General features: G+C 36.0%; 1 pseudogene; it reads right to left on the bottom strand.

The window, feature by feature from the left end:
* Nucleotides 1-9,621, bottom strand: part of LOC141497681 (E3 ubiquitin-protein ligase DTX3L pseudogene) — a 33,036-nt pseudogene extending 23,415 nt beyond the window's left edge.
* Nucleotides 9,622-26,179: the final 16,558 nt, after the last annotated feature.

Here is a 26,179-nt window from a genome sequence, read left to right as displayed (position 1 = left end):
TGAAGGTCCTTTTTCCATATCCTTATAAATGTGTCCCCAAAATATCACTTGGGGAACACCCCCATGCATAAGCATAAAGAGCAAACTGAGAGAAGAAACATGTATGTTAGCTTGACTGTCCTTTTTTACATCAAAGTCTGGAGGCTAATAAGCTAGCTTATTTCTGCTTTCCTTATTAGCGTAACAGGAAGTTAACACATGTAGTTTAATTCTTTATTAAAGGTCAAATGCATGAATGTTATTAGTATGTATGTGTGTGTCTGTTTTCATGCTTAATTGTAGCCTTTTTAGAGGGGGAGGGGAAAAAGATAAAAAAAGCACAGCAGCAGAAAATCAAAGAAAACATAAGGAAGAAAAGAGGGGCAATTTTGAACACAATGTGTCATATTTATTATATGTTTTCTTGAAATGGAAATTTATTATTTAATAATTTTAATCCTCTCATATTCTACTGAGCACATGGCAATGTTTTTTTTTTCTTTCTTGTCTGGTATTTAGGTTTTAATTTTTTTTTAAATCTATTTTTTTAAAAAAAGGAAAAAATAAAACTTACATCCCTCATTAGAACAGGTCCATTTCTTATTGCAATATTCATTCTCCCTCATTAATTGTTAACCAACCACAGTTGATTACCAACCTGAGGAGCAGCCATTTTTCCAAGGGTATAGAAACTTTCGCAAACTTTCCACAACTGGGAGATGGATTTTTTTTCCCCTATCTCTCTTCTGTCTCTTGCTAATTCTTTTCTTGCATTCTTTTCTTTCTGTCACTCTCTCTCCTGTCTCCCCCACCTCTCTCTCATTTTTCTTGCCCTGTCTCCTGTCTTCCCATCACTTTTTTTGCTCTCTGTCTCTCCAACTCCCTTTTTCTCTATCCTCATCCCTTTCTCCATCTCTCTCCTTCCTCTTTTTCTTTCATCCTCATACTCTCTCTCTCTCTCTCTCTCTCTCTCTCTCTCTCTCTCTCTCTCTCTCTCTCTCTCTGTCTTTATCACTTCCTGTCTCTCACTCTCTCTCTCATTTTCTCCCTTGGTCTCTGGTTCTGTCAGTCTCCGACTGTTACTGTCTCTGTCTCTGCCTTCTCTTTTGCATTCTCTCAAATTCTCTATCTCCCTCCCTGCTATTCTCTTTCTGTCTCATTACTTCAATTTCCCTTCTCTTCCTTCCTCTCTATCATTCTCTCTCGCTCATCCATTCTCCTATCCTCTCTATCTCTCCCTTTGTATCTCCTTCTCCCCTCTTTTTTCTCTTTATTCTATTCTCTCTAGCCTATTCCCCCCTCTCTCTCCAACTACCTCCTTCTCCCTTCCATCCTTCCATATCTTATTCTTTTTCAATATTTCTCTTTTGTCTCTCCTCTCATTATCTTTCTCCTTCCATTTTTATCCTTTTCTCTCTCCCTTCCTCTCCATAGTTTTATTGATCTTTCTCCCTACCATCTCTCTTTCCTTCTTCCTCTATTCTTGTCTCCCTCTTTTCCTTAGCTCCTTAACCTTACTCTCCCTTTTTCTCTACCACTCTTTTCTGCTTCTCTCTACCTTTTCCCATTTTTCTACTGTCACTCTCTTCTTTCTCTCTTCCATTCTCCATTCTTAGGTCATTTTATTTTTCTCCATTTCCATTTTTTTCTCCCCTTTTTGTTCCCCTTTCTATTCATACCCCCTTCCTCTCCATCCTTTTTATTTCCCTTTGACTCTCTTTTTTCTTTCTCCAATCTCTTTTTCTTTCTCTTTCTTTCCTTCTCCATTTTCCTCCATTTCTCTCTCTTCTTCCTTCTCTCCCTCCCTCCCTCCCGAGTACTTGGCATACTTTTATTTTATTAACTGTTATGAAGGGGAAAAAGCTAAACATAGCACAACAGAATTACAAATCTATAATTTAAATGGATATTAACTGAATGTTACACAGAAGTGTTTGCCTAAAGTCTTAATATTAACTAGCATCTGAAATACACTGGGAATTTAGTGAAAGATTATTTTAAGAGATATTTCCTAAAAGCAAACTTTTTTCTATAGTTTCTGATTCATCCCATCATATTATTAGTTTTGTTATAGTACTGTTCTGCATATAAGTTATATGAAAATCTGAGAATTATACAGTAATAAATCAATATGAATTCTCTAAATGTGTGATACTACAAAATAATACCAAAAGAGATCAGTAAGGGTGGGGTTAAATTCTAACTTTGCCTTGTCCTAAGAAGTTTATTGTAACACAGCACAATTTTAGGGAGTAGTTTTCAATAATTCCTTACCTCCTACCAGGACCAGGTGCAGATAATGGAATCAGACTTAAATTGATTATTCTGCCAATGCTGTGTCAATATTATCATGGTGTCTAGGTTACAGTAAACATGTGAGTGAAAAAATGATTGGATGAAAATTTAGAAAATGAATTCTACTGAAATAATTTTATTGATATAGGACTTGAAAGTTATATTTGAAATATTTTGAAAAATAAATGCATTGCAAATGAGTTATTTTAAAATACCTAGAGAATGACTAAGTAAATTGTGGAATATGAATATAATGGGATATATTATTCTATAAGAAAGAAGCAACATGAATACAAAGAACTGTGGAAAGATCTATATGAACTTATACAGAGCTAAGTAAGGAGAGGCAAGAAAGCAATATGCAAAGATTTCAACAAAGAAGAATCACAGATGTAGAAATTATATATATATATGCACATACATGAATATAAATATACACATATAGACATATATGTCTTGCATAATTAAAATGAAAATATGTGTTGAAATAAGAGGTATTAGAATTTGTTTCTATCCCAACCCTTAGGAGAGAAGGGAGGTCCACAGGTATTGCAAACTATACATAGTTTTTAACTTTTTCAAGGTGTTGACAAGTTGTGCTCACTATGTTCTTCTTTTTGCTTTATTTTGCATCAATCTCACCATTGCTGAAGAGAGATAAGAGACTGGAAGCCAAATATTGTAAAGGATAAAGTTTGCAGATTACAACATAGCTTCTTGGGCCCAATAAATACCTTGCAAAGTGGAGGAATAGGATGGAAGATGATGACAAAAATCAAGACAACTCACTAAAATTTGTGAGATGGAGACAAATCAATGCTTAAGGAAAATTTTAGAGCTCGAAATACTTATATGAATAAAGAAAAAGAACAGATCATCAATGAATTGAGCATGAGTGAAATGTTCCCAATATACCCTTCTTGGGGTTGATATTCCTAGTGAAATTCTCTCAGGGTTAAGAAATAGTTAAGAAAAATAGAAAGAACAAACTATTATTCTTAATTTCTAGAAGAAAGCCTGTGGTATTCCAAACAGGTGGCTCACTCTCCTAAATTTTGAGAAAACTACTTTTACTGATTCCCAGAAGGACAGAAGACGTTTTCCATGAGAAAAACCTTACATTCCAATGAAGCTCATAAGCCTCCTCTTGTTTGATAATATGCATTGAATGGGAGGATGGGTAGACAGTTCCCAGACCTTGTGTTCCAAGACAAGTTTCATTACTTCAATAAAATAGTTATAATCCTGAAGGTTATCCTCACCATCTGGATGGTGAGGTAATATTTTATGAAAACCTTTCATTCTTTTCTTTGTTGCTGGGGTAGATTTTCACAAGTAGAATGCAGTAACTCTGAAGACTAACCAATGAGTTGACAAAGAGGGACCATAGGAAGGAGGAGGGGATCAGGTTAGGCCATATAATCTTGCCTGACTGTCAATTCAGGGCAGCTCCTTGATCTTCACTACATTTGTAAGACTTGGAATGTGCCCTTCTCTTGACAAAAGCCAAAATAAACTTTTTTTTTTTTTTTGCTCAGAGGAGTCTCTATATTTTAAGTGGATTTTTATCCCACACAAGCATGTAACTGAATAAAGAAAAAAAGAAAAAGAACAATCTCTCATTAAACACCAAAATACAAATGCTAAATATCAAAGGAAAGATAAATAATGTGTGGGATAAAAATACACTAAGAAAGTCTTCAGAGACTGATTGATTCTGAGCAAAATGAAGGTTTTAATTACTTTTCTCAAGAAAAGAACAGACTCATAATCTCATATCAAGTGGTGAGAGTTTGAGCTACACTTAGATGATAGTCACGCAAGATAATATGACCTTAAGCAATCATAAAATATTACCACCTCACCATCCAGATAGTGAGAAAACCAAAAAAAAAAAGATTTCAATGATCTTCATATCTATAATTACCTTAAATGAAGTAATGTCTACGTATAGTAAAACTAATGTTATCGACTACCTTCGGGGGGGGGAGCAAGATTAGGGGAAAAAATTGTAAAATTCAAAATAAATAATATTTTTCTTAAAAAAAATAATCTTGGGGGCAGCTAGGCGGCACAGAGGATGGAGCACCAGCCCTGGAGTCAGGAGTACCTGAGTTCAAATCTGGTCTCAGACACTTAGTAATTACCTAGCTGTGTGGCCTTGGGCAAGCCACTGAACCCCACTGCCTTGCAAAAACCTATCAAAAAATAATAATACTAATCTTATCATCAAACAGGTGGCTCATGAGCTTCTCTTTTAGAATGAAAGGTCTTTCCAGGAATAGTCTAATAATAATAGTTTGTTTTTCTTAATAATTCTTAACTCTGAGAGGACCTCACCAGGAATATTAACCCTGTGAGGGTATTACTGGGAATATTCAACTTAATCATATTGAAAGAAAGAAAGAAAGCACTGGTTAATTTGATTAAAAGAAAAGAAAATCAAATTATCAGTATCAAAAAGGAAAAAGCTGAATGCACCATCGATAAAGATGAAATTAAAGCAATTATTAGGAATTATTTTGCCCAAGTATATACTAAAAATCTAATGACACAGTATAAATGAAATGGATGAAATTTTACAAAAAAAATATATATAAACTGCCCAGATTAACAGAAAAGGAAGTAGAATCCTTGAATAACCAGATCTCAGAAAAAGAAACAAGCAACAAATGAGCTCCTAAAGGAAAATCTCCAGGACCAGATGGATTGAATTCTTCCAAAAATGTACCTATTGACAAAACATAAAGAAGGAATCCAACTGAATGTTTTCTATGACACAAATATGGTTTTGATGCCACACCAGAGATAACAAAAGCACAAAAACAAAACTGTAGGCTAATTTTTCTAGTGAATATTAAGCCAAACAACATTTGACCAAAATACTAGCAAGGAAACCACAGTATTATGTCACAAACATCATACACATAGATAAGGTATTCAGAAGAAGAAATCAAAGCTATGAATAGACATATATTTTTTTAAATTGCTTTAAATCATTCCTGATCACCTCCAGAGAGAGAGAACTGATCAACTTGGAGTGTAGACTGAAGCATTTTTTCATTTTCTTCATTTTTCACTCTTTTATTTTGCAACATGACTAATATGGAAATATGATATAATGGATATCATATTTAAAGTTTTAAATAATTACAAGCAAAGATAGTTGTCAACATTCATTCTTTCAGAAGCTTTTGATGTATACACTTTTCTACCACCCTTCCTTCTTTCCTCCCTCCCTATGGCAGCAAAGTAACTGATATAAGCTGTACATGTACAATTACATTTAACATATTTCCCTATTAGCATGTTATAACAGAAGAATCAGATCTAAAATTAAAAAAATGACAAAGAAAGAAAAAAGTATAAAAATGAGCTTTAAAAAGTGAAAATAATATGCTTTAGTCTGCATTCACATTCCACTGTTTTTCCTCTGGATGTGGATGGCATTTTCCATCAAAAGTCTTTTAGGATATGTAGAGGCCATTTACAGATGAGGAGATCAAAGCAATCCATAGTCATATGAAAAATTGCTCTAAATAATTATTAGAGAAATGCAAATTAAAGCTTCTCTGAGATACCACCTCACACCTCTCAGACCGGCCAATATGACCAGAAAGGGTAATAATCATTGTCCGGAGGGTTCTGGGAAATCTGGATCACTATTACATTGTTGGTGGAGCTGTGAACTCATCCGACCTTTCTGGAGAGAAATTTGTAACTACGTCCAAAGGGCAACAAAAATGTGTATACCTTTTGATCCAAAAATTCCACTACTAGGTCTCCAGCCTGAAGAGATGATGAAAAACATTACTTGTACAAAAATATTCATAGCAGCCCTGTTTGTGGTGGCAAAGAATTGGAAATCAAGTTAATGTCCTTCAATTGGGGAATGGCTTAGCAAACTAATGTATATGTATATCATGGAACACTATTGTTCTATTAGAAACCAGGAGGGATAGAAATTCAGGGAAGCCTGGAGGGATTTGAATGAACTGATGCTGAGTGAGATGAGCAGAACCAGAAAAACACTGTACACCCTAACAGCAACATGGGGGCAATGATCAACCTTGATGGACACACTCATCCCATCAGTTCAACAATCAGGGACCATTTGGGGCTCTCTGCAATGGAGAATACCATCTGTATCCAGAGAAACAACTTTGGAGTTTGAACAAAGACTAAGGACTATAACATTTAATTTAGAAAAAAAAAAACCTGATATCTTATTCTCTGATCTTGCTATCTCTTGTACTTTATGGTTTATTTTTCCCTTAAGGATATGATTTCTCTCTCATCATACTCAATTTGAATCAATGTATACCATGGAAACAATGGAAAGACTGATTTCCTTCTGTGGGGGGTGGGGGGAGGAAGGTAAGATTAGGGGAAAAATTGTGGAACTCAAAATAAATAAAATCTTCAATTAAAAAAAAGAAAGAAGGACAAGCATCATAATCATCATCATCTTCCTAAATGAAATGACCACATCATATTTGTATGACCATCTCTCGCTTTTTTCCCCCCTTCTTTTTTTTAAACCAGAAGAACCTCATTCTTCCTTCAGGGACACGAACAAGTTCTACTGACCCATTTATACCTCTGTAATGTTATAGAAAGCATTGTTTCATTTTAACCTCACAACAGTCCTGTGAGTTAGTCTGCAATACAACCCCCTTAAAATACAACTTGATTTTTATGGGGGTGGCTAGGTGGCATAGTGGATAGAGCACTGGCCCTGGAGTCAGGAGTACCTGATTTCAAATCTGGTCTCAGACACTTAATAATTACCTAGCCGTGTGGCCTTGGGCAAGTCACTTAACCCCATTTGCCTTACCAAAACCTAAAAACAATACAACTTGATTTTTAAATATCTACATGCTTATTTGAAGTTACACCAGTATTCTACATATTAACCTCTACTCTGATGACTAGCTAGCTCTTTCTGAGTCTACCCTCTGAAATGCTGCAGTTTCTTTCTTAAATGAATATCCGTGAATACATAAATACATACAGTGAATACAGAAAATAGTGAAACAGAAAAAAAAAACCCTTTTAGATTTGTCCTTGATCACTGAACTGTTGAGAGAAGCTAAATCCACCAAAGCTGATCACCACACAAAGTTCCTGTTGCTATATCCAATGTTCTCCTGGTTCTATTCTCTTCACTCAGCATAAGATTATGCAAGTCTTTCCAGGTTTTTCTTAAATCCACACACTAATGATTTTTTACAGAATAATAGTACTCCATAATATTTCATATACCATAACTTTTTCAGCCATTTCCCAACTGATGGAACATCCCCTCAATTTCTACATCTCTGTCACTACAATAAGAGCTGCTATATTTTTTGTATACATGGGTCTTTCCCCTTTTTTATGAATGAGTCATTTTCCTTTTTTTGTCATATTGGCCAATCTGATATGTGTGAGGTGGTATCTCAGAGTTCTTTCAATTTGCATTTCTCTAATCAATGAAATTTGGACCTTAAAAAATGTTTACTGTCAATGACCAAAATGACAAATGTAGTAGAGGGTACACTGAAGACTTTGCCAATAGAGATGCAAATTGGTCCTGATATACTGGGGGGCAACTTATACTTGTACCTCAAAAGTTAATAAATTGTGGCCCAACTGTAACATCACTGGGCTTCTATCATATAGGGAGAAAAGGAAAAGGACCCATACACAGAAAAATATATATGGAAGTACTTTTTGAAATAGCTAAAAGCTGGAAACTAAGGGGGGTAGCCATCTATGGTAAAATAAATTGAGGTCTGAAGAGCATGATAATATTTTATTGTGCCTTAAGAAATGGATAGATTCAGAGGAAACTAGGAAGAATTCTTTAAAATCTGATACAGATTGAGGTGAGTAGAAGTAGACCAACTTATACAATGAGAGAAATTGAAAAATAAACCTTTAAGCTTTTAGAACCGTGATTAATTCAGCCTACAGGACTGCATATAAATCATGCTACCCAACTCCTGCCAGATGTGACAGACTGAAATTCAAGGATAAGACATGCCATATTTGAATGGAAATTAGTTGTGGTACAATATACATCTACATTATTGGTAGAGTTGTGAACTTATCCAACCATTGTGGAGAACAATTTGGAACTATGCCCAAAGGGCAATAAAACTGCATATTCTTTTATCCAACAATTTATGATAAGGTCTATAAAAGGGGTGGGGGAAGGCCCACATTCACAAAAATGTTTATAGCAGCTGTTCTTATAGTGGCAAAGAATTATTCTTCCAAGTCCAAACAAATTGGCTGGATGTTCTATATAGGACCCATCTTTTTGTCCATTTGTAAGTGTTTTAACATGGGGAGTTGTGTGGATATATTGGTTCTGTATTCAATTCAGTGAGCCTAAAAGGAAGACTTTTGCCCCGGTGAAAGGCTTCAGAACTCTATGCAACGACGCTTTAAAATCCTATGAAGGCGACTGGGGGGACATGAAATGCAGAATAAGGCACGTGTTCAGTCACAGTTAAAGCGCAGGTTTGGTTTCCTTGACTGTGTATTTCTGACAAAGGCTGTCGTTTTCATTCTCTTTTTTTTAAAGAGGTGGGATTGGGGAGGCGGAGAAGACAGAGATGGAGGAGAAGGGAAAAAAACCGAACGAACAACAAAAGCTCGTCATTGAGGGACCACACAGGAGAGCAGAAGGAAAATCAGAAGGAAGCCTTGGGAGCTTTGAAAAACACGGACTGAATTTATTATATATTGCAAGGAAGGAAGCAATAGCGGAATGATCAACAGGTGCACCGACAATCCCCTCTTTCTGCTGTGTATTGTACAGGGAGATGCTTGTCGGATCGGGGGTCGTGGAGTCCAGACTCATCATAAACGTTTGAATGAGGAAAATGACTTAAAAGCAAACGGGCCAAAATCAGGGCCGTTCCGTGCACTGGCGGCTTTTTCAGCGCACCAGTTCCACGTTCTAGGTCGGGCTCCACCGAAGGGATGGGGGGTGGGGGGTGGGGAGAGAAGGCGGCGGCAGGTTGCGGGGAGGTAATGACTAGATGCGTGCCCCCAGGCCTCCCGGGACCCGTTCGGAGCCCCGGGCACATGCAGCTGCCGAGCCATCCGTGGGGGAAGCCCGCCAGGCCCGGGACCGGGGGGGGGGGGGGGGGGGGGGGGGCGCACCTACACGCCCCGAGGGGTGCTGGGGAGCGAGTCCGAGGGACGCCCCGGGGACCGTACTTACCTCCCACACACAGCGGCTCCCGCGGGGGATCGGCAGGCCCGGGTGCGTGCCGTGGGGCGGGGAGGGCGAGCCGGAGGCTGAAGCGCACAGAGCTGCGGGCTGCCCTCTTCTGCAGAATGCGCAACAGCCCAGCCCAGGTGAAAACCGCAGAAAGGAGGGGACGGTGACGTCACCCGGGAGGCGGGGCGTGGCTCGGCCAATGGGACGCAGGTCGAGTCCGTGGGCGGGCAGCACGGCCCCCGCCGAACAATGAGTCCGGCTGTCAATCAATATTCCGTGAGCTCCTTGTACTTGTCAGGCATCTGGCCCGAGCCGGCAAGCAGAAAGGACAAAGAATAAATCAGAAGAGACCGTCTGGTTATCGAATAAACGGGCAAAATAAGGCAGCGCACGCCAACGTCCATGAAGGAGAGAAAAATCTCCAAAACCGGAGGAAAAGGGGCTGGGAAATATCTGCCCCTAAAGAAAAGGATGGCAAGGAGAGAAGTGAATAACACAGGAACGAAACAGCTTATTGAGTACTTTTTAAAAGATGACAAGTGGTCAGGATGCTTTATTATGGGCAAAAAGGGCACAGCAATCGGTCAATCAATCACTATTGAAGAAATCCCCAAAGCTCCCAATCCAAGGGTGGTGAGGAGGGGGAGGTCATAGGCGAGCCAGAATGGACAGATAAGCTCCCTGCAGAATAAAAGGAACCAAATAACAGAAAGGAAGGCCTCGAATCCAGAAGAATTGGCGAAAGCTTTCTAGAAAAGATGGGATTTTACATAGGACTTCAGAAATTAACCAAAGTCAGAGACGGAGGGTCTCAGAGGTGGGCCCTCCAGTGGGTCTGTGTCACTGAATTGAAGAATATAGAGAAAGGAATAAGGTGTGAGAAGACTGGGAAGGTAGAAGGGGGTTAGGTTAGAGAGGGCTTTGAACGCCCTCTTATGAAAAAGAGGATTTTGTTGAAGTGAATAGGGAGCTTCTGAACTTTAAGAGTGTATTGGTGTGTATATGGGTGTATTTGGGGATGGGGGTGGGGGTGATGGTATTTCTCAGGAATTTATCAATAGGAACTTTTTTTTCCTATTTTAAGCGAACAATACTGATAAGTGGAGGAATATTTATAAAACAATACTAATGATGCAGAGAATTATGGATTTAGATGTGATTAGAAAAGATTGTTGTAGAAGGAAAAACATTGTGTCTGTCTGGGGAACTCCCTGTTATGACTTCATTGTGAAATGTGAATTTGTCAAGACCGGAATTGCCTTAGCTTTTCACCCCTCTTACAACTTACAGTTTCCAGTCTACCTGACCTTGGCCACTGATGTGTCAGATTTGTGCTGATATAACAGGAAATGATCTGTTCGACTCAGAGGTCCCACATCTAGGGACAGGAAAGACCAGCACATAGCTTGCCCATTGGAGAATACCTAGAACCAGGTGCTAGACCACTCCCCAAGCACCACCCTCATCCAACTCATTACATAAAGGCATTTAAGTTATGCCAGAATAGAATCCTCTTCTCTTCTTCAGCCTTCTTTTTCCCTACAAGGATCGGGATCTATCTCTCACTCCTTAAGATAGTGCCACATATTCCCAGCCTAGAACTATGGGTCTCTATACTATGTGACAGGGACTATCCCTCCTTTCCCTTTCAAATTCATATCAGCCAAGTCTCCTGCCTATTTTCTTTTTCACTGGTCTGGTCTTTTGCTATTTAACCTCAAGCTGCTTGCTGCTTCTCCAGGAGAAAAGTTTCAAACTCTCTAAACTTTGCAGGCTTGTATAATAAAACCTAAGTGGTTTTAAAATTTCAGGGCTATATGTGAATTCTTTCACCATCAAGACCTCTCGATCTTAAATTGCCAACACCAATCCCCAGCAACACTAAGATTAACAAAACTAAATTAAACAAACCATAAATGAACTTGCAAAGGCTGTGAGAGGAGAAAAGGAACCCAAGAAGAAAATGGTACAAGTGAATTCTAGAAATTCTAGAAATTCTAGAAAATTTTTAAATTGTCTCTTAGAATAGAGGAACTCCTATGACAAATAAATGATTTTAAATACCAAAAACATGACAAAAATCAATACAAAAAATGGCAAAGAAATTAGCAGAACATATTACAATAATTTTACAGTACCCAAATTGCATTTATACTGCTGGTCTTAAGAAAAGACTTTATGCCAGCCCTGGAGGACCTGGGTTCAAATCCGGTCTCAGACACTTAATAATTACCTAGCTGTCTGGCCTTGAACAAGCCACTTAACCCAATTTGCCTTACAAAAAACTAAGAAAAAGAGTTTATGGAAGAGAATAATGGAACAGTATATTAAGGGAAAATGTAAGTAGTTCAATCTAATTCTGTAAGAATTGGGGTTTTTGAACCATTTGTGAAGAATGGAAGTTGGTTTAAGCATATAGAAAGCAAATATGAGCAAGTTTGACTTTGTATAAATATAAGATGGATTTTGGGAACTTTGAAAAGTGATTTACAAATCAATGTAAGAGGAGAAGAAAGTATATAAAGTTATATCTATACAGTGTAAGAGACTGTTGAGGGTCACAGAGCAGTCACTGCATGACTGGGAATGGCCTAGTAGTCCTCTTGCTCAGGTATACCCTTGGCCTAATTTTCGTGCTCAGCTCTCTGGATCTTCTTATCTTTTCCTTATGTTTTGTCCTGAAGCAATTTGTTAAACACTAAGCCAGTGATAGTAACATTGTGTGAGAAGTACTAGCCTGAGGAAGCAAACTTTATCACCTGCTATCCACTAGTACAGAGGCATTTGTTTGATTTGATAATTGGAGAACTTATCATCTTTGTCTCCTGACTTTTCAATGTTTGTATGAGACAAGTATTAGTTATGAGTAACAGATAAGTTAGCCAGCAGGAACGCAACAATATAGAGATATGTGTTTTGGAGTAATCTGAAAATTGCATTAAACCGCCACATTTGCAATATCTGGCAGTGAATTGATTAGAAAAGTAATAAACCCAATAAAGTGAAAAGTTTGTATGAAAGCAATTGCTAGGTAAATGTTAACTGTTTCTTCAAACTGAATAATTCTATAATGTGCTAATCCTCTATACAAAACTATCTGAAAATACATGTAACTGAATTAAGGGGATTGTAAAAAAATAATATTGATTTTTTTTTGGTTATAATGTTTTATGGCTCCTCCAGAGTCATAGGAGGAAAAAGAACTAATGGGAATGCTAAACTAGATAGGGATAGAATGGTCTTCATACAGGCTGGGAGTCTGCCAAAACCTTTGTTAGTTCTTAATCAGGCTTTAAAATTGCTAAAAGGGGGGTTTAGTTCATGTATTTGAAAAATTTGGGGTGACAGAGGAATGATGAACAGTAAAGATAAAGAATTAGTACATACCATTTTGATATCTCAAAATGTGGGGAATCTCCAATTCCCAGAACATCATTTTGTCAGTGAGAATAGAATGCTCTTATAAGTTAGAATATTGAGAAGTTAGAATAGCACTGATACAGATAAGAAGGATTTGTATACTTTTATATTTTGAAAAGGAAAATAATTAAAGGTAATTTTGAATATGAGTTTTAGAATTTATACGATTAAGAGAACTATAAAGAAAATCTATTCCCTTTTAATTTAGAAAAAAACACATATCTTATTGTCTGATCTTGTCACCTCTTAGACTTCTCTCCTCTTCTTTAAGGATATGAGTTCTCTCTCATCACACCCAATTTGGATCAAAGTACAACATGGAAACAAAGTAAAGACTGACAGAGTGCTTTCTTGGGGGGGGGGGAAGCAAGATAGGGGGAAAATTGTACAACTCAATCAATATCTTTAATAAAAATTAATTAAAAAAAAGTCCTGGCACCATAAAAAAAGCAAATCTTGTAATCATAAAAATTTTTAGAAACATCTGGTATTAAGAATTTTTTATTGCAAAGTTTTAAGGAGTAAAGGGAATATACATTAAATTGAAATGTATTATGTATAATTAGTAAACTATGTATAAAAACAAATTCAAACTATTTTTTGAAAAATTTAAAATTGTGTTACAATAAAAAAATATGAATAAATTGAAGTGTCATCCATTACAATTGTAAAGATTTGTTATAAGAAAATTAGAGAATACCTTACCAACAGTCTATATCTCTCAAGGTCTTTTTGGCCCAGAGTGTTTTTGTGAAAAGCTTTGTTTTTCCATCTCATGTTTATAAAAGGGAATATTTATATGTAAGATCAAAGTAGCTTACTTAATATCTGTTATTTAAGAACAAGAAAATATATATGTATCTTGTAACACTGGCACTGGTAAAAGATTTACATTGGGTTTTGGAAATTAATATTTTATATATATACACATACATATGTATATATAAACTAAATTAACAAAGAATCTTATTTCATTTTTGAAAACAGGAGTGTATTTGGAATAAGAGGAAAATAAGCTTATGATATGTGAAAGAAATTTGTGTGTGAAAGATATTCAGTTCTAAGGTTAACTTTAAGAGAACTTGTTTTGTTTTTGAATGAGATGTCAGCCTAGAAATCTTGTTTCACATAGGTTAAGGGTTAAATGTTTGATTTTAAAGAATTAATGGTTTTATCTCTCATCACACTCAAATTTCTCTCTCATCACACTCAATTTGGATCAATGTACAGCATGGAACCGATGTAAAGACTGACAAATTGCTTTCTGTGGGGGGGTGAGGGGAGGGAAGTAAGATTAGAGGAAAAATTGTAAAACTCAAATTAAATAAAATCTTTAAAAAAATAAAAAAAAGAAGTAATGGTGTTAAACTCAGAAGAAGAGTGTATAAGACATTGGGAAGTATATCTTAACTGTAATTATTTCCAATACTACTGAGTATATATGAGGGAGTTTGAAAATTATTGGAATATTGAAAATTACTTAACCCATAATTGGTAACTTACTGATGAGCAAGATATTGAAAAGTAATATGATCTAGTTTTGTCTATATAAGCTTTTTTACTGTAATGATGTCAAAGCCTGTGATTAATGATTGATTGCTTTGTAGAGGTAATGAGGGAAAATATCAGAAGTTTGGGTTCCCTGAATTTTTTTTTACGTTTTTGCAAGGCAAATGGGGTTAAGTGACTTGCCCAAAGCCTGACAGCTAGGTAATTATTCAGTGTCTGAGGTCTAATTTAACTCAGGTACTCCTGACTCCAGGGCCGGTACTCTATCCACTGCGTCACTTAGCTGCCCTGTTCCCTGAAATTTTTACACAATGTGATGGACCCTATTCTAAACCTATAGGTCCAAAGACAAATACAATAATATAAAAGAAATTACATACTCCTTTTACATCAACACAAAAGAATGAATTATATGTTATATTAATGGCATTAAAAGAATAGCCGCAGCCCTTTAACATGTTTACAGATAGTAAGTATAATTATCATGTGGTCAGATACATAGAAACAGCCTTTATTAATTATAGTATTGATGAAGAATTATATAAACACTTTAAAGAATTACTAGAAGTTATAAGAAATAGGTACAATCCCTTTTTATTGAACATATAAATTCCTACCCTGGATTGCCTGGGCCTATACATGAAGTTATCTTCATAGGGCTGATCAATTAACCCTTCCACTCTTTATGAACTTAGTAGAAGAGCAAGTAAGATTGTCTCACACTCTGGCACTCTGCCTCACAATTTGTCTCACAAAATTTTCATCAGAATGCCCTCTTTATTAAGGAAAGAATTTAAAATCACCAAAGAGCAAGTTAGGAATACAGTGAAATCCTGTCTACAGTGCATTCCATATTTACCTACCACTCTAAATTATTCTAAGAATCCTAGAGACCAGACACCTAAAGGAGTTGTGGCAGATGGATGTGACTCATTATGCAACTTTTGGAAAAATGAAATTTATTCACGTTACTGTAGATACATTCAGTTCATATACAATGGCATCCATTTAGTTCATATACAGAGGCTAGTCAAGGTGTAGAGATACCAAAATCCATAAAAACAGATAACGACCCTGGATATACTTCTATGGCATTTAAACAATTCTTTCTATATTATAATATAAAACATATTACAGGCATTCATTATAATCGCACGGGTGATTCTATAGTTGAGAAGAAGAATAAGTCGTTAAAGATGTTCCTACATAAACAGAAAAGGGGGACTGTGGGGGAGCAGATACTAGACAATGCCTAAGTAAAGCTTTGTATTCATTAAATTATTTGACTTTGTATGATAAGAATAAAACTCTGGCTGAAAACACTTTGCTTACAAAAATACCATAGATAACATAATAAATATCCCTAAAGAGTATTCAGAGTAATGTGGAAGGATACAAAAGAGGGACATTGGACAGGACTTGATCAATTACTAACCTGGGGTCGAGGCTATGTTTCTGTTTTGTCCACAGATGGAGAAATTGTCTGGATACCAGAAAGGAATATCAGACCATGCAGATCAGATGAATCAAGTAATACAGAAAATGAATAACTTACTCTTAAATTGAGAAAGAAAGTATAAGAGGAGAAGGAAGGACAAACCTTGCAAAAGGAAAGCACAACATGGACTTATAGGACAATTTGTGATGCTTACATTAATCACGAACAATTTGGGGACTGCAAAAGGAACTGACTTATGTTCAAAACCCTCCATGGGTAACAACTATACTATGGGGAGAAAAGTATGGATGACGTTGTTTTGATAAGGGGAAGTTGCAAACTTTTGGGAACTTAATAACGTTGTTATTAGAAATATCAAAGAAGAGATGATGAGAAGTTGAGTATAATTTTTCTGGCTTAAATAGTATGATACTTCTATGTTTTTTATAAAAAGTGTACTGTTGGGTTTTGGAATCCATGCTTCTCTGACCCTCCTTTCATGGACTGTAAAACAGGAGAAAGAACCTGTTATCATATTACCCCTGATATACTAATTCAAAGTTGGTGCAATGACTCAATAGTTTTTCCCACTCATCAAAGGTATCCTATACTCACGTGGACACCACTTGAGCGGCCATCAGATCAACAGACTTGGATGATCCGAGCAGCAATGGATCAGGTTATGCTAGGATCTGAAGCACATAGGGGCGAGAAGTGGTGGCATGAAGAAGTAAATTTAACCTCCTGTATTCAGGAACCATATGCTTTTATGATTGGTAAAAATTAATTAGTGTATGTTCAAACTTCTAAAAGTGCAAGTACAACTTGCTCCTTCAAGGTTATGTACAAGTAATGTAATGTCACTAATTGTATTTCTCATTTATCAGCAGGACATGTAGTGTTGATTATTACCAAACCTACCTTTGCTCTAATGCCAGTCCAAACCAAAGGATGGTACAAATGCAGGGCTGATCATGTTTTTGGTGAATTAATTCAATGACAGGAGAACCTTGCATCTGGAAAGTTTAAGATACGTATTAGTTTGGGGTTTTTTGTATTTGGAGTTATTATGCTTGTATCTCTCATAGCTTCCTCTGTATCACTTGCTATGTCTGTATCTAATGTACAAAATGAAGTAGTTCAAGCAGATTATTTAGAGGAATTTATAAAAATGTAAGTTTGGACTTCTAAAAACAGTCAGATATTGATAAGCAGTTTTTGCAAATGTTAGAGGGTTTGAAGAAGACAGTAGTTTCTATAGTAAATGAATTGGATGTGGTAAACTTTAGACAGATGCTTAGTTGTGATTATCACTACATGTGAATTTGTGTGACCAGCTTAGAATATAGTGATACACAATGGGAATGGACAAAGGTTAGTAATCACCTTAATAGATTGATTGGGAATTCTACTGTGTCTTTTGGAATTGATGATTTGTATAAGTAGTCTAAAGACATCTAGGAAGTCCCCCAGCCAGACTTGACTCCTGAAAAGACAGCTGAAAAGATAATTGAGTGGTTTCGATATCTGACCCTCTCCAGGTATTGGAGCAAGAGTATTATATAATTGTGTCTTATACTGATTCTATAAGTGTTTCTCCTTTGCTTCATGCCAAGTTTAATCAAAGTATTTTATTCTGTAACTGAAGCAACTGTATATGCTATCAAGAGTCAAGAATCGTGTAACCCAAGTTGAATGTCAGGTTGGGCAACTGTGAGTTTGCCGTGTGAAGAGAAAAGGGAGAAGTGTTGTAGGGCTGCCTGAGTAAGTCTGAGTGAAAGGTCAGTTTATGACTAAAGCCCAGGTTTAGGTGACTCTTGAGCTGAAGGCTCTCCATGGAATTCTGCTGTGATAATAGAACTACATTACAGCATGACCTCACTTGGTGATAGCCCTGTACCCAAACTTCTTGACCTAGGTTACATCCAGTGCAACTTTGAGAAATGTCATGATTTTATCAAACAGTGACAGAATTGAGTTGGGGGAAGAAGAATCATTCTCCATTATTCCATTCAAGGAACCTTGATCACTTCCTAATCAGGTACCCATAATCTTTGGTCTTGAAATTTTGAATTTTCCAAAGGAATATCTGAATGTTAAGGGATGTTCTGGAAATCACATGTACTTTCTTTTTTTCCTTAGAAGATAATTTTACTATTGAACAAGCACAGGGATTTTCTCTCCCAAGTGGTTGATATACAAATATCAAATATGTGGCTATTTCTTCACTCCCCCAAGAAGAAATATTTAAAAATTTGCCCCTACAACAGCTATTTTCTAAAGCTTAGCTCTGAATGTCACCTTCTTCCAAAGGACTCTCTCTGGTGTTGACAATCACTCACATACATAAGCTGGCTTCCACACCCTCCCTCTACCATTGTTCCATTGTGGTTGGTTCTGTTATCCCCTTATCTAGATCCTAGATGCTGCTGTCATCTGCTGACACTCAGGTAGCTCTTCTTTTCCAAAAATCCAGGACTGGTTTCAGTTTTACTTTCAACCCTGATACTCAGGAACACACAAAAAAATCACAAAAAAAGGGCCTGTTGTGTTATCAATCAGCTTGACTGACCCAGGTCAATCCACCATAGCTGGTGTTGACCTGGACTGTAATCAGACTGACAAGGCATTTTCCTCCCCACCCTTAAATGTTTTGCTGTGGGACCCTCCCCCAAGCCCCACTCCTCATGTTTTGTCATATTTCCATTTCACCATACTTTTTAAAAGAGTTCTTCACTTCAGTGGATTTTTGTACCTATTGTACCTAGTGATGTAGTTCCAATTAGATAACATCAACCTTTTAATCTCTTAGACCTATTTACTTGGAGAAGTAACAGTATAAGATTACTAAGAACTTCAAATGTGATATATCATTTTTTTTTTGGTTTTTTTTTGTTTTTTTTTAGGTTTTTGTAAGGCAATGGGGTTAAGTGACTTGGCCAAGGACACACAGCCAGGTAATTATTAAGTGTCTGAGAGCAGATTTGAACTCAGGTCCTCCTGACTCCAGGGCCAGTGCTCTATCCACTGCACCACCTAGCTTCCCCTGTGATATCACTTTTTTTTTAGGTTTTTGCAAGGCAAATGGGGTTAAGTGGCTTGTCCAAGGCCAGACAGCTAGGTAATTATTAAGTGTCTGAGACCGGATTTAAACCCAGGTACTCCTGACCCCAGGGCTGGTGCTCTAACCACTGCGCCACCTAGCCGCCCCTGTGATATATCACTTTTAATAAATATTTAAAGGTTATCTACCCCCATACCCCCCCCTTTTTTAACCTTTTCATGTGTCTCTTGAACCTCCTGTTTGATGTCCAAATTTTCTATTTAGCTCTCGTCTTTTCATCAGGAATTTTTGGAATTCCTCCATTTTGTTAAATGTCCATCTTTTCCCCTGAAAAAGAAGGCTCAGCTTTGCGGGATAGTAGATTCTTGGCTGCATTCCAAGCTCCCTTGCTCTTCAGAATATCTTTTTCCAGGCCCTTTGATCCCTTAATGTTGATGCGGCCAGGTCCTGTGTAATCCTTACTCTGGTTCCTTGATATTTAAATTGTTTCTTTCTGGCTGCTTGCAGGATTTTCTCTTTTATCTCATATTTCTGGAATTTCCTAGGTGGTTTCATTTTAGGATCTCTTTCTGGAGGGGATTGATGTATTCTTTCCATAACTAGATCCTGTAATATTAAGTCCAGGCTTTGTTTTTCTCTTCAATGTTTTCAAGGAAGTCCAGTAATTCTCAGATTGCCCCTCCTCAATCTATTCTTGAGGTCAGTGGTTTTGCTGATGAGGTATTTTACATTTTCTTCTATTTTTTTCTATATTTTGATTTTGTATAAAAATACACAGAGAGAATAAAGGTAAGGGGTTAGATCAGAATCTCTTATGATTCAACTGAAATTAAAAAAAAAAACAGGAGTAGCAACGTTGATCTCAGACAAAGCAAAATCAAAAGTAAATTAAATTAAAATAGATTAGCAAGGAAACTACCTCTAAAAACTACCTCTAAACTACCATATACAATGAAGTAACATCAATACTAAACATAAAGCCTCCAAATGATATAGCATCAAACATTTTTAAAAGGAAAAATTAAATGAATTACAGGATAAAATAGACTATATAATATACTAGTGGGGGACATCCACTTTCTCTTCTCAGAATTAGAGAAAATAAACAAGAAGTTAAGATCAATAGAAATTTTAGACAAGTTTTATAAGATGCACCTCTGAGAAAAGTGAGTGGGAATAGGAGGAAATATACCATTTTCTTCATCAGTACATGGCACCTAAAAATTTTAGCCATGTTTTAAAGCATTTGACTATAAAGGGTAAAACCATAAACCTATTAGAGGAGTTAGATCTATGTATCTGAAGTACTTAATGATAAAACAGCCTATCCAGCTCCAGAGAAAGAAATTAAATAATCTGAATTCAGATCGAAACATAACATTTTTCCTTGCCTTATTTTTCTTGTTTTTTATTTGTATTTTCTTTCACAACATGACTGATATAGAAATATGTTTTGTATGACTGTATATATATATATATATATATATATATATATATATATATATATATATATATATATATAACTATAAGATTACTTGCCTTCTCAATGATGGAAGGAAAGGAGGGAGGGAGAAAGAGAATCTAGGAAATATTTTTTTTTAAAAAAGTTAAATGTTCATTTTTCTCTTGTAATTAGGAAAAGATAAAGCATTCAATTAAAACTAATAATGCAAGTAATTCCCCAATTGATAAATTGCCAACAATGTAAACAGGCAGTTTTTAGATGAAGAAATCAAAGTTATCTGTAGTGATATAAAGATTCTCTAAATCACTACTTATTAAAGGAATACAAATTAAAACAACTCTGAGATACCATCTTATACCTATCAGATTGGCTATTGTGACAGAAAATAAAAATGACAAGTGTTGCAGGGGATGTAAGAAAATTGGGAAATTTTAAGTGGCAGAATTGTAAACTTCTCCAACTATTCTAGAAAGTCATCTGGAAGTATACCCAAAGGGCTAGCAATGCTACTAGTCGTCTGTGTCCCAAAAAGATAAAAAGGAAAATGACCTACAAATACGAATATATTTAAAGGAAGCCTTTTGTGGTGGAAAAGAATTGGAAACTGAGGGGATGTTCATCAGTTTGGACATGTTGAACAAATTGTGGCATATGATTGTGATGGAATTCTATTGTTCTATAAGAAAAGATGAGCAGAATGCTTTCAGAAAAATCAGGAAAAAAATCTGAACAGAAACAAAGTGAAGTGAGTAGAATTAGAAGAGCACTCAAAGAGAAATAATGTGCAGCAATCTACTGTGAATGACTTTCCCAGTTATTCCAAGTAATTGAAAAATGCAAGACAATTCTGAAAGACCCATGATTTGAAAATGTTTTCTCCAGAAAAAGAACTGATGGAATCTGAATGCAGATCAAAGCATACTGTTTTTTGTTTTGCTTCATTTTTTAACTTTATTTTTTCTTGAGTATTTCTGTGTCTTCTTTTACATGACCTGTATGGAAATGTTTTCTATGAATGCTTATGTATAAACTAAATTAAATTGTTTACCTTCTCAAAGATGTGGGGGCAGGGGGAGCCCATGAGGTGGAATAAAATTTGGAACTCAAAATTGTAAAAAAATGTGAAAGTTAAATTGTTTTGATATGTAATTGGGAAAAAATAAAATATTAAAATATTTTTAAAGTCACAATGCCCATTCAAATACAATTAATGGCTACTTGAAGGGGTAAAATACCCTTTCATTTTAAAGCTCAGTTAATTTATTCCATAAAGACCAATACTCTTAACAATTTGGGGTTTTTATCTGCTAAGACTAATCTTAAATCTTTCAGTTTATATTGAACTGAGGATAGTAATTCACCAGCTAAACTTTTCCCTGTTTTAAATCACATATTATAAAACCTAACTTTTTTTTTAAAAAAATCATTCCTGCCTCAGCTCAGTTGGGAGTTCTCTCTTACTCCCATTTCAAAGTTTCAAAGGAGCTTCCTCCTCAAAGGAATTTCTCTCTCTTTCTCTCTCTCTCTTCTCTCTCTCTCTCTCTCTCTCTCTCTCTCTCTCTCTCTCTCTCTCTCAAAATTTACTTTACCAATTGTGCATTCAAGTGTCCCAATTTTCTGACATCACCACCAACATTGATCATTCTTTTTCTGTCATATTAGCCAATCTGATAGGTTTAAGATCGTATCTCGGAATTTTTTAATTTGTATTTTTTTAATCAGTAATATTTTAGAGAATTCTTTTATCATGATAGGAAAATACATGAGACACACTCTCAGGGATACACATTCACAAAGATACTGAATGTGAGATCTTCCCACTAGTTGTTACCTTAAGGTTTCAGTAGCAGCCTCTGGATTTTACTACTTTTGGTTGAAGAAGTTAAAAAGTTTTTTTTTTTTTTTTTACTGATCCAATTTGCAATCTAGGGGAGATATTTGTGGAAACAGACTTCAACAATGTCCTGGCTAAGGTTTTAATTATTCAGGAAACACTCCTGAGGGACCATACAGCTTAACTGAACAATTACCACAGGTCTAGTGCTCTATATAAGAATCTAATCAGGATTTGGGATTCCCTAACAGGAATCTGCCAGCTTTTAGTACCAGAATCGAGGATCATTTAATGGCTAAGGAAAAAACCATGAGGGTTACATCAGTGCTTTTGGTACAACGTGAAACTTGGGAAAACAGAGGATTCCCCCATGGGGCCTTGCTTTCTCCAACTGGGTTTACAAAGCCATATCCACCCAGTATAATTGTGGCTGCCAATGGTTTGAGTACATTTAATTTATAAGCTAATAGAAGGTACTCTTAGGGCTAAAACCTGGGGCTAACACCCTCCCCACTATCTAAATGAATTCAAGAGACATTGTGACTGAGTTACACTAATGAGAACAGAAATATGCTGCTATTACCACCATCACCACCAACACCTCTCAAGGCTGATCAGACCTCAAGGTAGAAAAAGCAGCTTGCTTTATTCTCACTAATACATATAATCTCAAACACATTTAAAAGAAAAATCCTTTTTATGCCAATAGTGAGAAAGAAATCAATTTGTTCTCCTTTTAACTGGCAATTCCCCATACCAACTAAGGGGCCAGATAGTAATATTGCAATAGGCCCTTTCAATTCTCCAAGCTTTGAAGGACACCAATTATGACACATGATGCCATACCCTGGTTAGAAAGACAAGACTTTTCTCAATCATTCAGAATTAGAAGAATACTGAAAATGGTGGATATGATCAGATTAACCTGCCCCCCCACCCCATTTGAGGATTTTCCTTGAGGGAAAAAAAACAAATTATAAAATTCATTCAAGAAGATGATAGGTTCTCTTCTTCATCTCATTTGGGAAGATGTTCCTTGAAAGAAACTTAATTCCCTTTAAGGTATTGTCCATTGGGAATATACTCCAGTTTTCAATGAAAATAATTTTCAAATACATATATATATATATATATATATATATATATATATATATATATATATATATAAAGTTGCAACTTTTGACAAAATTATCCCTAATGGAATTCTTACCTCATTTCCTGTAGATGATCTTGGGTTTTTAGAGGAATAGTCAATTCAGACAGTAACTTAACAGAAAACTCCCTTTTTGGAAAATTCCACCAAGGCCCAAAGAAGGGAGGGGTTCTACCAAGGAGACTGGGGACCTGATCTTCACCCCAAAACTCAGATGAGCCTCCAAAATTACTTTGAGAAAAATTACAACAAATGTATGTTGGGATATAGTTTTCTTCAGAGCAAGGTAACATTTTATTAATAACAGTGTATAAACTATTACTCACAGTGGTCATCTCAACCAAAAGGTCAGGACAAGAGTACGGTCAATCTATTAATTAGTTAGCAATAACTACAAATTAGGGCATTGGTCTCTTTCAATGACCAAAGATCCCAAGTGAGGCAGGGTATTTTAAATCTAGATGTGTTTTCTTTCTGAGGGGTCCAACAGCACATCATTTGGACTTCGCTTGCCACAGGCAAGACAATCCAGAATGGTAAACATTTTTAAGAGGAAGTGAATTAAGGGTTACCTCAGCTACTACTAGTGACTTCTTCATTAGGAGACTATTATGCAGCTGGGGAGAATGAATTAGCCTTCAGGTGTGACTGATCATGCCCCTTTCTTGCAATTAAAGAATGATAATTGCATGATAGGCATCAATTTGTCTCAAATAATCTTGCTAGAAAAACAGAACCATCTAAATCTTCATTCACCATTCTTAGATTAGTTCTCTCCCTCAGGAGGGGCCCAGCCCAGGCTGGTTCTTGTTTATCTGTAAATAAAAGCAAACATTGCAGGTGAGTAAACAGGTCCCCAAAGTATATGGCTGTCCAACCTCTTATCTCTTCTGGACCCCACTGCCCAATAAACACTTGTCAATGGCCACATATAGAATCTAATATTTATTTATGACTGCAATGTAATCCATACTACTAATTAATGTAATAATAAAATGTAATAATGTAATAAAGTATGGGCTTTGAGGCCTCCATTATAGCCCATGGGTCAGATTGAACACACCTGCTCCCAGGGATTATGAGTGATTATTCAACCACACCTACAGTTTAGATTGAGAAGGTGTCTTGAGCTAGACAGTTTGGCAAAATGGGGCGTAGGATGGATTAGATAGTAATATTGGTCATTAAATCATGCAGCATATTATTAATTTTCCTCATGATGGAGGAAGCAACCCAACCAGAACAAATAGAAAGAAATGAAAAGCTGCAAATTCTGAAACCTCTAAGAATGAAGTTGTTTTTTGTCCCTCCAAATCTGATTAGCAATTTAGAAAGAAAGAGAGAATTTAGGGTATTTAGGAATTGTTGAGAATCTAATGTGATGAAATTTCCACAATGCTGAGATTTCAGCTCATGATTTTTTCCTGAAAGAAGAATGTTGTTACTGAAGTAGAGACCAACTGCAAGTTTGATAGTCTAACACATCCTCACCCCTACTCCCATCACCTTTTTATTGTATTTTAATAACACTTTATTTCCCCCATTACATGTTAAAAAATTAACATCCTTTTTTTAAAAAATTCATTTCCAAATTCATTCCCTCCTCCATAATGGGTTTATCCTGGGGGCAATAGGAATGTTCCAAATCAAACAGAAAAATTATCAGAAAAGGAAATGCTAGAAAGTCTATAAAGCAAGATTTTAGAAGGAATTTTTAGCTTTTAAAAATCAAGTTAAAACATTTGAGGACATATTATATTGTGTTTAGAATAGATGGGGGTTAAGGGGCAGCTAGTTGGCACAGTGGATAGAGCACCGAACCTGGAGTCAGAAGGACCTGAATTCAAATGTGGCCTCAAGCATTTAATAATTACATAGCTGTGTGACCTTGGGCAAGCCACTTAACTCCATTGCCTTGCAAAAACAAAACAAAAAAAAATAGATGGGGGATCATAACTTAAAAATGATAGATTTCATAAGAAAACAAAACTCCCTAATCTGTGTGTAATAAGAAACATTAAAAAGAGAGAGAATAAAAATGTGATTATGGGAAACTAATGTTTTCTGCATCAAATAAATCCTAAAATGCAAGAGTATCAACCATTCTATCAGAAAACACAAAAACAAATATTCAAAAAGTAAAAAGAGATGAACAAGTAAACTACATTTTGCTGAAAATAACAACAGGCACCAGGCCAAATTAAATACAAAAGCTATATGCTTAAATGCCTTAGCATCCAAATCCATGAGTAAAATATTAAATGACTTATGAGAAAACACAGATAGTGTTACAGTAGAGACAGAATAATTGTAAGTCCCTCTTCCAGTTTTCTATGGGTTTAACAAAAAGATATACAAAAGATAAAAAAAGGAACTGAACAAACTGCTGGGGGAAATCAGAGTAGAAAGACATATACTATCTTCTATATAAGAGTGCAGTAAAAGTGAGACATTTCTCAGGATCATATGGAATTTTTATAAAAAATGACCATGTGTTAGGGAACAGAGATAGTACATGAAAATGCAGAAATAGTTAATATATTCTTTACAAACCAGAGACAATAAAAATAATCAGTGCTTTAGTATAAGAAGCACGAACAAAAACAAAAGCACAGAACCAAATGAAGATTTAATCATGAAATCCTAAAGAATAAGTGAGTTGATGAGGAAATAATTATGTGAAGAAAATGATATTGATTAAAACAACATATGAAAATTTCTAGTATTCATCAAAAGTAGTCCTGTTAGGAAAAAAAACACATCCAAATAAATTCAGAAAATCGAAAAAAATAGGATTAATCAA

This window comes from Macrotis lagotis, chromosome X, assembly GCF_037893015.1.
Source record: "Macrotis lagotis isolate mMagLag1 chromosome X, bilby.v1.9.chrom.fasta, whole genome shotgun sequence".
NCBI classification, from domain to species: domain Eukaryota; kingdom Metazoa; phylum Chordata; class Mammalia; order Peramelemorphia; family Peramelidae; genus Macrotis; species Macrotis lagotis.
This window is presented reverse-complemented; position numbering and strand designations above follow the sequence as displayed.